The sequence below is a fragment of the Microcaecilia unicolor genome, chromosome 1, assembly GCF_901765095.1.
Source record: "Microcaecilia unicolor chromosome 1, aMicUni1.1, whole genome shotgun sequence".
In the NCBI taxonomy this organism is placed as follows: domain Eukaryota; kingdom Metazoa; phylum Chordata; class Amphibia; order Gymnophiona; family Siphonopidae; genus Microcaecilia; species Microcaecilia unicolor.
The window spans coordinates 677,546,349-677,561,543 of NC_044031.1; positions in this window are offsets into that span (position 1 = coordinate 677,546,349).

Below are 15,195 nucleotides of genomic sequence, written 5' to 3' on the forward strand. Positions count from 1 at the left end.
ACCATATGTGTATTTTCTTGTCTTTTTAAACCTTACTGTACAGAATGTTCTGGAAAACAGAACTTTATTTGAGCAACGGAGTCTTAATACAGACTCTGCAGGTACCGACTTCAAACTGTCTCCGTATAAAACTACTAATCTCAAAAGATACGGAGCTATCTGTAGCTACGTCTCTCACTCTCACATCTTAGCTGCTAAATTTGCGTCTGCTTTCGGTAGCAAGCAATATGCGCCTTCTCTCTGATTAGTTCAGAACCACCCAATATTTTTCCAACACTCCGTCAGAAATACAATGGTTTAGGGGAGGGCACTTTGCGAGTTGGCTCCACGCACCTGCAGGGCGGGCGATGCGGTTAGGCCCAGGGTCCCCCATATTCCAGCCACTGAGACAGTCATGGAGATGGTTATGCAAATATTATGCCCTAAACAAATTGATCTTCCCTTGCTGCCCATCCAGGGTAACCCAGAGTTCCCACCGGGAAGCACATCCAGAACATTCCGGGAGTGGGCAGCGAGAGGGGTGTGCTATGTGTACCATGTTGTAAATGAACAGGGAATGATAAAGTCCTGCCCAGAACTATGTACTGAGTTTAAACTGTAGAAAAGGGACACCTTTGCATATCTCCAACTAAAGCACTACGTACACTCGATGCCGAGAACTGTATTGAGTCAGGACACATGGGAAACTTACAATGACATGCTTGGATTGGACGCACAATCCCGAATACCATTGGCATACTTTCATGCCCACCTACGAGATTATTCCGAACAGGAGGACTATACCAAAGTGGCACAACAATGGAGCACTGAATTGGGAATACACGTCACCCAAGAACAGATGGAAACTTGCCTTAAGAGGATTTACAAATTAACTGAGAATGTAAGCTGGCGGGAAACACAATATAAATTTATTCTTCGCCTCTACATATCACCACACAAAGCCCACCGAGCCACGCTGAGAGAGACAGACTCCTGCCCAAAATGTGAGATGGCAAACGCACACTTGGGCCATATGTTTTGGACATGCCCTAAAATACACAGATTCTGGAGCAAAGTAACAGAACACGTATCATCGATGTGGCAAATTAAATGGCACCACTCCCCAAAACAACTGTTCAATATATTCTCCATCCAGGGACAGGCACCTGTGGGAGCAAAGGCCTTCCTGCAAAGAGCAAGATGATGGGGAAAAAGCAATTCTGCAGTTGTGGTTGTCGCCAGAATGCCCCACAGTCAGCCACTGGCGCTCACTAATGATTCAAATGTGCTCATTGGAGCGGAAAAGTGTGGCGGACTTAGCATCAGAAAAAGCGGACAGATATTGTAAAATATGGTCCCCATATAGGGACTCATGGACATCAGTGGCAAGACGTAGAGTGCTGAATTCCTGAAGGGAAGAGGTAGAGAGGGATGGGAGGGAAGGGGGGGTACGGGAGAGGGAGGAAGGGAAGCTGGGGGAGGAGGGGGGAGGGGGTGTGAAGGAGGGGAGAAAATATAAAAGTTATTGGTTTATATGATCAGAATGTAACAATCCTGGAATGAGAATGTGTACAAGCAAAGCACTGTAAAATGTTACATACATAAGTACATAAGTACATAAGTAATGCCATACTGGGAAAAGACCAAGGGTCCATCGAGCCCAGCATCCTGTCCACGACAGCAGCCAATCCAGGCCAAGGGCACCTGGCAAGCTTCCCAAACGTACAAACATTCTATACATATTATTCCTGGAATTTTGGATTTTTCCAAGTCCGTTTAGTAGCGGTTTATGGACTTGTCCTTTAGGAATCCGTCCAACCCCTTTTTAAACTCTGCTAAGCTAACCGCCTTCACCACGTTCTCCGGCAACGAATTCCAGAGTTTAATTACACGTTGGGTGAAGAAAAATTTTCTCCGATTTGTTTTAAATTTACTACACTGTAGTTTCATCGCATGCCCCCTAGTCCTAGTATTTTTGGAAAGCGTGAACAGACAGCAAAGCACTGTAAAATGTTACGTATGTGATGGTTTGTTAATAAAAATGATATTTAAAAAAAAGCATGCATTCCTGAACACAAAATGAAATTCTACAAATGACCCTCAAAAATCAGTGCCAGAAAAAATCATTGTTAAGCGCTGTTCAATAAAGGTTGAGCATCCTTTATAGAGTAATGCTTAAGAGACGATTCCCACAGCCAAAGTTGGGAGATGGTATTTACATTTGAGGATAAGCATGTAAATGATCCCTTTATGCGGAATATTTTTCCCCTGTGAGTGATTATAGGATTCTGTGAGATGTGTTGGCACAGTTTGCAGCTAGGCATATTGCAGGGATGTGTGCCATTCTCTTCTTTTTGAGCTTGTATTGGGAGTTTGCTTTTCACTAATTTCTGGTTCAAATTAGGTAGCTGTCAGAAGGCCAGCACTGATGGGGCTGACTGAGAATGTCTTTTTCAGTAATTCATCCTCCTGGAATAGTGGCTGCAGATCTTTTATGTGTCTTTTCAATATTTGTAGCTCTGGATTGTATGTCACTACAAGAGGGATTCTGTCTGTGGCTTTCTTCTCTTTGCACTGCAGTAGGTTTTCTCTAGGTATTTCAATGGAAGAAGCAATGTTCTTGGAGATTATTTTGGAGTTGTAGCCTTTTTGTTTGAAGGAATTAGCAAGGATTTTGAGGTGTCCCTTAATCTTTGCACGTTTTGAAAGAGTAAAAAATTGAATCACTTCTACTCATTCTACACCACTCAGAATTTTGTAGACCTCAATAGTATTTACCCTCATCCGTCTCTTTTCCAAGCTGAACGGAAGAGCCCTAGCTTCTTTAGCCTTTCCTCATATGAGAAGAGTTGCAACCCCTTTATCATTTTGGTTGCTCTTCTTTGAACCTTTTCTAATTTCACTATATCTTTTTTGACATACGGTGACCAGAACTGAACACAATTCTCAAGGTGAGGTCACATCACGGAGCGATACAGAGGCATTATAGTATTCTTGGTCTTATTTACCATCCCTTTCCTAATAATTCCTAGCATCTTGTTTGCTTTTTTGGCCACCGCTGCACAGTAGCACTTTGAGGTTTACATTTAGAGGTAAGCATTATTTAATTTAGGATACAAAAATACACCACTTGGTAAGCTAAAACATGTAAAGGAGGAGCATAGTAGAACATGAGAAATTCAATGTGAAAAGTCTGTGTATTGTAAACTCCAATCTCACTGGTCCATCAATATATAGGGGAGGAGTCAGAAATTCAACTTAAAAAGCCAGCCTACTTTGATTGCAGGAATTATGAATTACATTCTTGTACTAATGGATCTTGGATATGTGGGGGAAGAGCCTATGGAGGTTTGAAGAGTTCATTTTGAACAGTCTGCAGATTTCATTCATTTGACTTGAAGAAGATGTGAAAGAAAAACAAACTGTTATGGGGTGAAATATGATGTAGGACAAATTCCTGATGACATTAACTCTGAGGCAAACAAAACTCTGAAACATTGCCAAACAGACAGCATTAATACAAATGGACTAGACAGAATTTTTCAGTGGTTAAAGCTATCAGTGATTCTTTACAGTTCATGCATTAATAAAAGTTTAACAGCTTTATTGGACAATAGCATATCACCATTTTTCATAGACAATTTTTAAAAACAGGTTTTTGAGAAATCCATATTTGAATTTCATAGATGATTTATTTGTAGAGGCATCTGGTTTAAAACATACAGTAACTGACACTTTTTGGAATAACAAAAAGTTTTTAAAGATTGAGGTATATATCTAGGGTGAAAATCTAAATGCTTTGATTTAGACCTGTTTTTAGAATGAATAAGGCACAAAAAGGTGCCCTAAATGACTACTGGAGGGAATAAGGGATGGCCCCCCTTACTCCCCCAGTAGTCATTGACCCTCTCCCACCCCCCCAAAAAATGTGAATAAAAATAATACTTACCAGCTTCTATGACAGCCTCAGATGTTATAGCTAGGTCCATTAGAGCAGCATGCAAGTCCCTGGAGTAGTGAAGTGGTGGGTGTAGTCCACTGTAGACAGGTGGACTCAGGCCCATACCTCCTCCTACTAGTTACACTTGTGGTGGAAACAGTGAGCCCTCCAACACTCACCAGAACCCCACTGTACCCACATATAAGTGCCCCCCTCACCCATAAGGACTATTGTAGTGGTGTACAATTAGGAGTAGTGGGTTTTTGGAGGGCTCAGCAGACAAGATAAGGGAGCAACAGTGAGATGTGTAGTTGGGAGCATTTATATTAAGTCCACCGCAGTGCCACCTATGCTGCTCCATTGCTCTTGTGGGATGTCTGGGGAACCAGCCTGCTAAAAATGCTGGCTCCTCCTACATCCTAATGGCTTAATTTTATATGTTTTTCACTTGTACTTTTTTTTGTTCAAAAATAGTTTGAAAGATAAATGCATAGAGCACAAAACCTTGTTACAAACAGTATATTGGGGAAAAAGGATAGACGTTTTGCAGTTTTGAAAAATGGCCATATTTCCTATTTGGATTTTGGACAATTAGTGCAAAGTGTCCAAAGTCTGACTAAGATGTCATATCAAAAATGCACCTCCACATTTCATGTTATGAGTGTACCACATTCACTTGATACCAACTCCATAAAAATTTGATATGTATGTGAGGCCTTCCTGATTCTTCTCTTTAAATTGTGTCCAGAGGACTGTGTAGAAGAAGGGAAAGACTCTTCTTACCTTCTGGGCTTGTTGATCAGTGAACACTGTGCCATGGTATGTGTCCAGTTCTCAGTCACTCAGCAAACTGAATCTCTCAAGTCACATCCAAAGAACTCCACTTTCTAGTCAGAGTATGACTCATTAAAAAAAGGTAAAAGGAAGTAAAAGTACAAGACAGATGAAGCAGTAGAGAATGAAAATCATGACTCTTCTCAAAGGTAGAGTAGAAGACAATCAATGAAATTTACAGCTGAGACAGATGCTGAAGACATCTTATTTCAGGCTTTTTGGACTGCTGGTGCAAAGGATCCAATTACTCTTTTCATCTGTAATTCTCTGCTTCTCCTTTAACTCAGTGCTTCCTCCTCTTTTGTTCTTCTGGTTTACCGAACCTCTGGAGATCTGTAGGAGACAGACTCCAAAAGCACAAAAATCTATCTCCTCAAAATATACGTTTCCCTCCCTCTTCTATCTTTTCACCACCTTGGCCCTCAGAATGCTCTCCTTTGGATCCAGGGACTCCAGTCTTGAATCCTGACCCTTCCATGGAAGGTTTTCTGAAGTAGTCAGGCCTTCTGGCCAGGGACTACTGTTCAGGGAGCCAACATGTCTGACCTTGAGCCACAGCCATTCCTCAGGATGGGAGAAAAGGGAAACTAAAGACAGGCCTCTTTTTCCTTTGTCCCTGGATCTCTTTGGTATTTCATGATCCAGTGCCACAGAGTACAGGCTTCATCTCTCCTGGAAAAGAAAAAAATCCGACAAATACTAAGAGGTTGTACCTCTCACATTATATTATCAAATCACGACATCTCCTCTCATGTATTCCTAGAAGGGAAACACATTTTTAATGACCAGTCCCTCTTTGAATTCATTGCTAGCAAGGATTGGGTTGCTGCTGAAGCCACACATTGCTACCAGAGCCAGTGAAGCACAAACACTTACTAACAATAGAGGGTGAATTATATTCTGAGGTTGAGCACTGAGGCTCCTGCCCGGTTAAATCCCCCTGAGCTAACTAGCTGGTCACTGACATTCAGTGGAACTTAACTGGGTAGTGCTGTTGAATATCACCATTAATCACCCATCCCCTAACTGGCTAAGTTAAGGGTGGGCTGGGGCAGAGCATGGATGGATTGTCAACTTAGCCAGTTAGGCTAGATTCTATATATCATGCCTATATACGCCTAGGCATATTCTATAAACTATACCTAAAGTTAGTTGCGGTTTATAGAATATGCCCAGTGCCCATTTTCTGCTACTATATTTAGTTGCGGCCATTTATGCCAATGAAAACTGGTGTAAATGCCGACACCTACATTAGAACAGGCATATTCTGTAACACTGCATGTAAATTCAAGGAACACCCATGACCCGCCCATGCCCCTCCTGTGGCCACACCCCTTTTTCAGATCCACACCTTAGAATTTACGCTGATCACTGTATAGAATACACTTAGTTAAAATTCTAATTAATGCCAATTAGTGTCAATAATTGCTTGTTAAGTGCAATTATCAGCGCTGATTGGCTTGTTAAGATAATTAAGTTGCAAGCGCAAATGCAGAATACGACCAGATTTGTGTGTACGCAACTTAAGTTGCACTATATAGAATCTGGGGGTTAGTGGTGATATTCAGTCTTAACTTTATGCTCTGAGTTAACTGGGCACCAGTCTGAGTATCGTCTGGTGTACAGCTAACTTCTGGGTCGGCACATATACCTGGATATTCAATGCCAGGAGATGTGCATGCCCCAGCATTGAATATCTGAGTGAAATCAGCCCGCAGATGGAAGTTGCTAATAAGCCTCTCAGGCTGAATATGGACCCCTATATATTAGTAGGGGCAAAATTTAGCCACTTTCATCTGTAATTTTTTTTTAAAGTTTACTGAAAACTTTCTCATGATTATTTCACGATGTTCAAAGAAGTGGGTAGCACTCGCTCTGTTTCTCAACAGAGGTGTTATGTACTATGGAATAAGTAGTAGTAGTAGTTGTAGTAGTAGTAATAGTAGTAGAATGTGACATTTGAAGAACGAATTCCTGTGGTCTTAAGAGATCACATATAATAGCATCTTTGGAAAGTTTTTATGGTGGTTCAATACAAGAAAAGGAACGTAGGTCTTATGCACAAAAGAAATCACTAAACAGAGGAAAACAAGATAGCAATTGTGGAACATCTACCATTATTGACATTATTTATATGAATAAGGGATAAAATCTGTGTACACAAAGGAGCTGCTTAAGAGCTTCTGAGCTTTTATTTCAAGTACTGTGAATCAAATTCCAAATGAATACCTGCTGCTGCAAAACACACGATGTTTATGAAAGCCTTTCTCCTCCTTCCACTCCACACATTCATATCAGCATACCAGTGGGAGAAACAAAGAGAAAGCTGAGGCTCCACAGACTGTGTTCACTTCACACCTCTGGCTGGCAGAATGAGATCCAAGCAAAATGTCTAAATATCAGCTAAAGTCAAATCAAATCAATTCTTGTATACTGCTAATATCCCCTTTCCAGGGTTCAGTGCGGTTTACATTCTAGTTGAGACAAAAGCCGATAATGTTAGCGTGAGTTATGAGAACAATTAGAGACCATTGGTGTAATGCATGAGACCAAAGACATTATAGGAAAGGATAATGGATGATACTAGCAGGTAGAAGTCAATGGATTGTTATGAAGCAGTCTTTGGGAACAGAAAGGAATTTAGCCTCTTCCTGAAGCTAAGGTAGCTGTTTTCTGTTCTGATGGCAAAAGGTAGAGAGTTCCATATTTTAAATCCAAGTACAGGGAATAGCTGAAAACCTTCTGATTTCGAATTGTCTTTTGAAATGGTGGCACTAGCATTAGTTGTTCTATTAGACTGGACCAAATGTAGCGAACTGGTCTTAGTCAGCAGTTCAGAGGTGAAACCCGGTAAGATTTGAAAAACTAAACAAGCAGCTTTGAAACTGATTCTTTCTGCTATAGGAAGCCAGAGCAGTTTGTTAAGATGAGTTGAAACACTAGTATAGCTATTCAATCTGTATATTAGTCTACAAGCTGTATTCTGTATGATTTGCAGTTTTTTTGACACAATACCAAGAAGTAGAATGTTACAGTAATCCAAGTGAGGTAAGACTAACATTTGGACTAGTAGTGCAAAGACATTTTGGTCGAAGAATGATCTGACTAGATGTAGCGGTCTCATTTTGAATAGTATTTTCTTCCATAGCTGGTTAACATGGGAAGAGAAGTTGACTGAAGAATGAAGCAAGGTCCCTAGTACTCTGGTTTCAGGCTCCACTGTAAAGCTTTCACCATTGGACAAAGATATTGATGATGGGACCTCAACTCCCTGATTTTGGAACCACAGGACCTTGGTTCTTTGCACATTCCATTTCAGTTTATTGGTCAGAGCCCAGGTGCTAACAGCAGTCATGCTATTCACTACAGACTGAGTTGTACCTTTGTTTGATGCTGTCACTGGTAAGAGAAGCAGGATGTCATCTGCATACAATAATAGTAGTTTATTAAGACCCAGGTGTATTGAGGCAAGGGATGACATAAAGAGATTGAACAGGTGAGGTGAGAGGGGAGACCCCTGTGGGACCCCGCAGTTAGGAGATCAGTAGTTGGAAAGTTGGTTGTTTTGCTTGACAGAATAGCTTCGATTTGAAAGGAATTAACTGAACCATTTGATCACAGTCCCTGTTATTCCTTTTTGGTTCAGGTGTTCGAGTAGCAATGTGTGATCAACCACATCAAACACTGCCGATATATAGAATTGAAGAAGAATTACTTGGTCGCCTTTGCATATAAAGTTAGATCTAGCAGCAATGATTCCGTACTATGTGATGATCTGAAGCCAAATTGTGACCAGTATAATATGGAAAATTTTCAAGATATAAAGAGAGTTGTTTACTGATGTAGGTTTCTAATACTTTAGTAAAAACGGGTATGCTTGCCACTGGATGGTAGTTTGCAGGCAATGCTACATCTAGCCTATATCCCTTGAACAGCGGAGTGAGAACAATTTTGCCCATATCAGGAGGAACGCAGCCAGTTTTAACAGCTCATTGAGATCATCGAGTAACCAGTTTACTGCTTCCATAGGAATGGATTTGAGTAGGTATTTTGGGCATTGTTCCAGGGAGCAGTTGGCTCGGGAGCATTTCAACAGCAGTGATCTTATATTCTCAACTGTTAGTGGTTGAAAAGATTCCCAGTTTTGGTCAGTTTTGAGTCCTTGGATTGTAGGATCTTCAGCGATTGAGGCTGAACTACAGGTTGGAATATTTTCCTCTGTTGGAGTAGCTTTAGATAGTTCATACCTAATTTGGAGGATCATATTGGTGAAATGATCAGCTAGGTCTTGAGTGGTGGGACATATTTTCTGTGAATATTCATCATCATTAGTGGAAGCTAGTTTTTTAACTAAGGAGAAATGTTTTTTGTTGTCAATATCATCTTGACCTATTAGGCTGTAAAAGTACTGATGTCTTGAATCAGCTACCTTCTTTTTGTAGTGTTAGAAGTCTGACTTCAATTTGGATTTATCAGTAGTATCTTTATTCTTTCTCCATTGCTTTTCAAGGCATCGACATTCCCTTTTTAGGTGAATTTCTGGACATCATAACTTTTTTAGTGGTAAATGGGGCAATTTTGTCTAGTATGGCTTTCACCTTGGTATCCCAGTGAGATTTGATCTAACAATGTGTAGGAGGTGAGGTAATGAGGGAATCTGTTAGCTCAGACCAAAAAGTGACCTGGTTGATTTTACCTCTGGTGGAGATGAGTTTGGAGGACTTGTGTCTGGTTAAACTTGACATACAGATATCAATGGTGAAATCCAGTTGGAAGTGGTCAGACCATGGTACTGGTTTCCATTTGAATGAACTGATCAAGCTATTAGGACAGAAAGTCATGAAGTCTAACGTATGGACTTTTTCATGAGTTACACTCTCGGGGAATGTAATTAGTTCACAATCCTTCAGGAATGATTTGAAGTTGTGGACATTGGTATATGCATCATTTTCCAAGAGTAGGTTTAAGTCTCCCAGCAAGATAATCTTAGAAAATTGGGACATGGCAGAGTAAGTACAAGTTGAGGTTCTGCCTTGGACCAAGCTCCCGGAGGATGGTAAATGAGGAGTAGGGTGATTTGATTTGTCTCTTTTGAATCATTGCAGAATTTGCACAGCATCTATTCCAGGTCAGAGAAAACCCCAGAACTAACTAAATATATATGGAAAAAACTCTTAAATATAAGAGCGAGTCCGCTGTCTTTTTTACCCTGTCTTGGAGAGTGAAGAATACCATAACTGGGTGGATAGATGTGTGGCAATATCAAACTATCAGCTTCTGTGAGCCATGTTTCTGAGATAAACAGAAAGCCCATATCTGAAGATTCTAGCAGATCCCTGAGTAAGAGAGCCTTGTTCCCCACAGACCCGGTGTTGATATAAATGGCAGGGACAGGAGTGAGTTGAGACTTGTGTTCCAAAGGGGAGATTTGTTTGGGTAATTTCAAAAGGTAATGAGTTTTTTAGGCTGTCAAATGTTAGCCATTGGTTCTGGTCTGAAACCATAGTAGTGTTCTGATGGTATATATTGGCATTGTCTATCAGGTATTTGACATTACAGTTAGGGTGCTTCTTAGTACAGTGTTTTCTAGATGGATTATAGATTATGGGATAGGATTAGGCACTAAATTATCTGGTAGGTTGCTGCCCGACATGCTGAAAAGGGCTAAGCAAATCCATGTGAGCCACTTCATGGTGATAGCTTTTGGAACTAATTTAAGTCAGTTGGGTTTAGCGCTCTTTATCAGTCCTAAACGTGCGCTGTTAAAGACTTCAGAACAGAGTCCTCCTTGAGGGTAGAAGCCACTGAGGGTGAGGAGAGGTCATGGTGTTTCAGGAGCTCATAAGGTGGGGAGGTGTGGATGTGCCATTGTTGCAGACTCCAAAGTGATGCTATGACTTGCTAGTATTAGGTAGGGTTCCTCTTTCAAGCTGCCATTCTTCCTTAGTCACTTGAGCAGCAGTAAGGGAGAGTTTAAAGAGTGCGAGAGACCATAGTGTAGCTGTCATGTTATAGAATTGTCAGTTTCCTTTGTTTGCTGTTTGAATTATGGTTGCAAGTACAGAGCTGAGCAGGACAGGTATTTGTATGAAAGAGGAGAGTAATTGACCTTAAGCCGTCCTTGACAACCCTTTTACAATGAATCGTACCCATAAAGTGTGTTTTCTGATTGTCAGAGGTATACACTGCAGATCAAGGTACTGAGATTCATAACTAAAAACAGGTCGATATTAAAAGCACTTATCTGTAGAGCAGCAGCCATTATGGGGGTACTTCTCAAAAGGCGACAATGCTTGTGCCTAACTGCTGTAAATTCGGTAGTAACTGATAGGATTTGAACCTGTGTATGTAAGTGCTAGGCACGCCCCTGACCCATCCACGCCCCTCCCAGGACCACACCCCATTGAAGTTGCACACATTGGGGTCAATATTCCAAGTGCTTTAACTGGACAGAAATGACTTCTGGCCAGTTAAATCGCTTGTGTGTTGCTATGTGCTGATATTCAGTAGCTCTTAACTGGTTAGTATCACTAAGTATCACAACAGACTGCTAAACTCAAAGCTAGTTGTTTTGTGGGCAGCCCAGTGGTGGAGTCGGCACTTATGCAGTTAATTGCAATATTCAGCACTTAACTGCTTCAGTTTAGTGATTAAATGGAACCGCATAAGAGTCAGTCCTATCTTTATGCTGGGTTGCTTAAGCGATTAAGTGCTTAATATCGCACTTCAAGGTTCATATATTTATTTGATTATCCACTTAGGGTCAGACCATCAGATTGGTTACATAAACTAAAACAGTACAAATAGAAAAGGTACAGACCATACTAAAAAGCAACAACATAAAACAATAATATAAACAAACAGACCATCAAAGCAGTTACATATACTAAAATAGTACAAATAGAAAGTACAGACCATACTAAAATACTAAAAAGCAACAATATAAAACAATAATGTAAATAATAATAATAATAATTCTGCTGTGGGCCAACAGACCCTGACTGGAAAGCAGATCATGCCTATATAGAAGCCCAGATCACCTGGTAAATGCTGAACAAAATAAACAAGGTTTAAGGTTATACTTAACCGCATAAGAGATAGTCAACCCTGTAAACCTGGATATTTAGTTCTGGTACCTGGACATGACCCAGCATTGAATATCTGGGAATAACACTGGCAGCGGTAAAAAAAAAGCTCACTACTACTGGCTGAATATCCACCCCTATGGATTTTGTGCACCCAATTTGTAGAATCTCTACTATGGGCAATTAAGTTCATAACTGCTAATTAGTGTCAATTAGTACCAACTATAGCCAATAATGGGCTGTTAATACCAATTAGTACCTAATTATCTAATTATGGTGTTACATACCTGTATGTAACTGGCACTATTCTATAACTTGCATGTGCAACGTTACATTCTAAGGATAGAATTATGCATACAAGTTTTCCTATCTGCCAATTTTCAGCAGGGTGGCTGTTCCACCTAACTCCATGGATAGTTGGCAATATTCAGCTGCTGTCTGTATACATATGTGGATAAATTTAGGTCAGCAAAAAGGCTGGTCTAACTTAAATCACATAGTTATATGCTTGGTGGAGTTTCAGGGTAAGAGATATTTATTTATTTATTTATTGGGATTTATTAACCACCTTTATGAAGAGATTCACCCAAAGCAGTGTACAGCTGGTACAGTTTAACAATTTTGTTAACAGCATAACAATAGTAAAATAACCAAGAATAAACATAAAATAACCAAGAATAAACATGAATTCCAGTGCTGTTAAATGTGTATATTTTTATACTGTTTCACAGTAGTTCTATTATTAGGTTTCAATTTACAGTTTTCCTCATTTACTGTAACATAAATACAATAAATGAAGAAAACAAATTGAAACCTAATAATAGAACTACTGTGAAACAGTATAAAAATATACACATTTAACAGCACTGGAATTCAAATACCAGAGATATAATACAATGTTAGCATAATACTAATGATACACCTAATAAACATGCATTAGAACATTCAACTAACACAGATATGATGCTAAAGATTTTCTACAGTACAGCTTACAATATAATGAGGGACCAAGAGCAGATATATGATGGGAACAAGATGCGTGGTAGAGTCAGTTGGGATAATTTGATGACTAGCTCATTGGCATACCTAGGATATTTGATACCCGGGGCCGGTCATTTTTTAACACCCCCCTCCAACATCCAGTACTAGGCATACCAAGAATACAAAACACTCAGGACCTATAAAGCAATTTTACTATACCATAAGCAGTAATTTCTACGAGTCACATAAGGGTGTACCTAGGAAAAGGAAGCATCTTCAACACTGCAGTGAGCACTAGAACATCAATTCACCTATTGTAAAATGAAGATCGTCGATCCTGTACAGTCAATGCCAACTGAAAGCCATGTCTTTTTCACAGACAGATACACTCTAATCCACTATAGAATGAGTAATCATAAACTTTTTGTTTAGACAAAAATTAAACTGAACCCCCCAAGAAGCCAAATTCTGCATACAATGCAACAACACAGAAACAGAAAATGTCCCCTAGTACTGTGAAAATATAAAGATAGCAGATGTAAATTTCACCACTTTACAAATTAACAAATAGAAATAAAACAAATATAGAAAATAAAGTAATACCACTTTATTGGACTAATACATATAGAGGGGCATAATCGAACGCGAACGCCTATCTCCATGGACGTCTATGTCCGAAAACGGATACGTGAAGAGGCAGGACAGACCGTATTTTCAGAAAAATGGACGTTTTTGAGCTGGGCATTTGGTTTTTTTAGCTATAATGGAAACTAAAAACGCCCAGTTCAAAAACGTCCTAATCCGAGCCATTTGGTCGTGGGAGTGACCAGGATTCGTAGTACACTCGCCCCCCTGACATACCAGGACACCAACTGGGCACCCTAGAGGTCAATGTGGTGGACTTCAGAAAACGCTCCCACATGCATAGCTCCCTTACCACGGGTGCTGAGCCCCCAACCCCCTCCCCCAAAACCCACTACCCACAAATGTACAACACTACCATAGCTCTTAGGGGTGAAGGGGGCACCTACATGTGGGTACATTGGGTTTTGGAGACCTCCCATTTACCAGCACAAGTGTTACAGGTAGGGGGGATGGGCCTGGGTCCACCTGGCTGAAGTGCCCTGCGGTACCCACTAAAAGTGTTCCAGGGACCTGTATACCGCAGGCCTCTAGGACTTGTTGCTGCTATATAACATTGGCATACCAGTTGACACCTGAAGACTAATCTCTCCGAAAACGTCCTTTATTGGAATAAGCACGCTTACTCACAGTTAACTGCAGATCAGAGGTTGTGCCCCACTGGCAACGAGTCTCCCTGGTACTGAGATTAGCAGTAGGTCCGAGCTGGCCGAATGGTGTACAATGCCCTCTTTCATAAGATAAGAACTAAGTTCTGTAATGTGGCTAACACCTGAAAGGGATCTAAAAATGGCCACTACCTCATGGACTACCGGAAACAAAACAGGGCACACTCTGACCCAGTAAGCAGGGGGAAAAGCACCATGGGAGTAGAGCCTACCAACTACCAACATCGTGAGCATTTGCCACAAGCTAGTGGAATCACGGAGCCCAATACCCTACACACACCACAATGCATTGCTGATGTGACTCTGCAGTGCGCATAACAGAAAAGGTGTCACACTCACCTGAGAGCCACATCAGAACCAGGGAAAGGCTGTCACAGGATAGAACACATTCTGCTGTCATGGAGGTGGGTACGGCATTTGAGGCTGGCATAGAGGCTGGAAAAAAAGTTTTTAAAGTGGGGTTTTTTTTGGTGGGAGGGGGTTAGTGACCACTGGGGGAGTCTGGGGAAGTCATCCCTGATTCCCTCCAGTGGTCATCTGGTCAGTTGCGGCACTTTTTTGGGACTTGTTCGTGAAAAAAAAGGGTCCACAAAAAGTGACCCAAAATCACGGTAAAAACGCCTTTTTTTTCGATTATCAGCTAAAGACACCCATCTCTCCTCGGCCGATAACCACACCCCAGTCCCGCCTTCACCACGCCTCTGACATGCCCCCGTCAACTTTACCCGTTTCCACAACGGATTGCAGTTGGAAATGCCCAAAATCAGCTTTTGATTATACCGATTTGGGCGCCCACGGGAGAAAGACGCCCATCTCCCGATTTGGGTCGCAATATAGGCGTTTTTCTCTTTTGATTATAAGCAGGATAGTTTTCAGAGGCCAAAACCTCCTTCCTCAGGTCATTACAGTATACTGTTGTTACAGTATCCTATCCTGACCTGAGGTGGGGGTTTTGTTCTTCGAAAATTAGTCAAAATGTATTAAAATTAGTCCAATAAAAAGATTACCTTATTTCCATGTTCTGTTTATAAACATTTATTAACACAGCTACAATACTACTTTATCC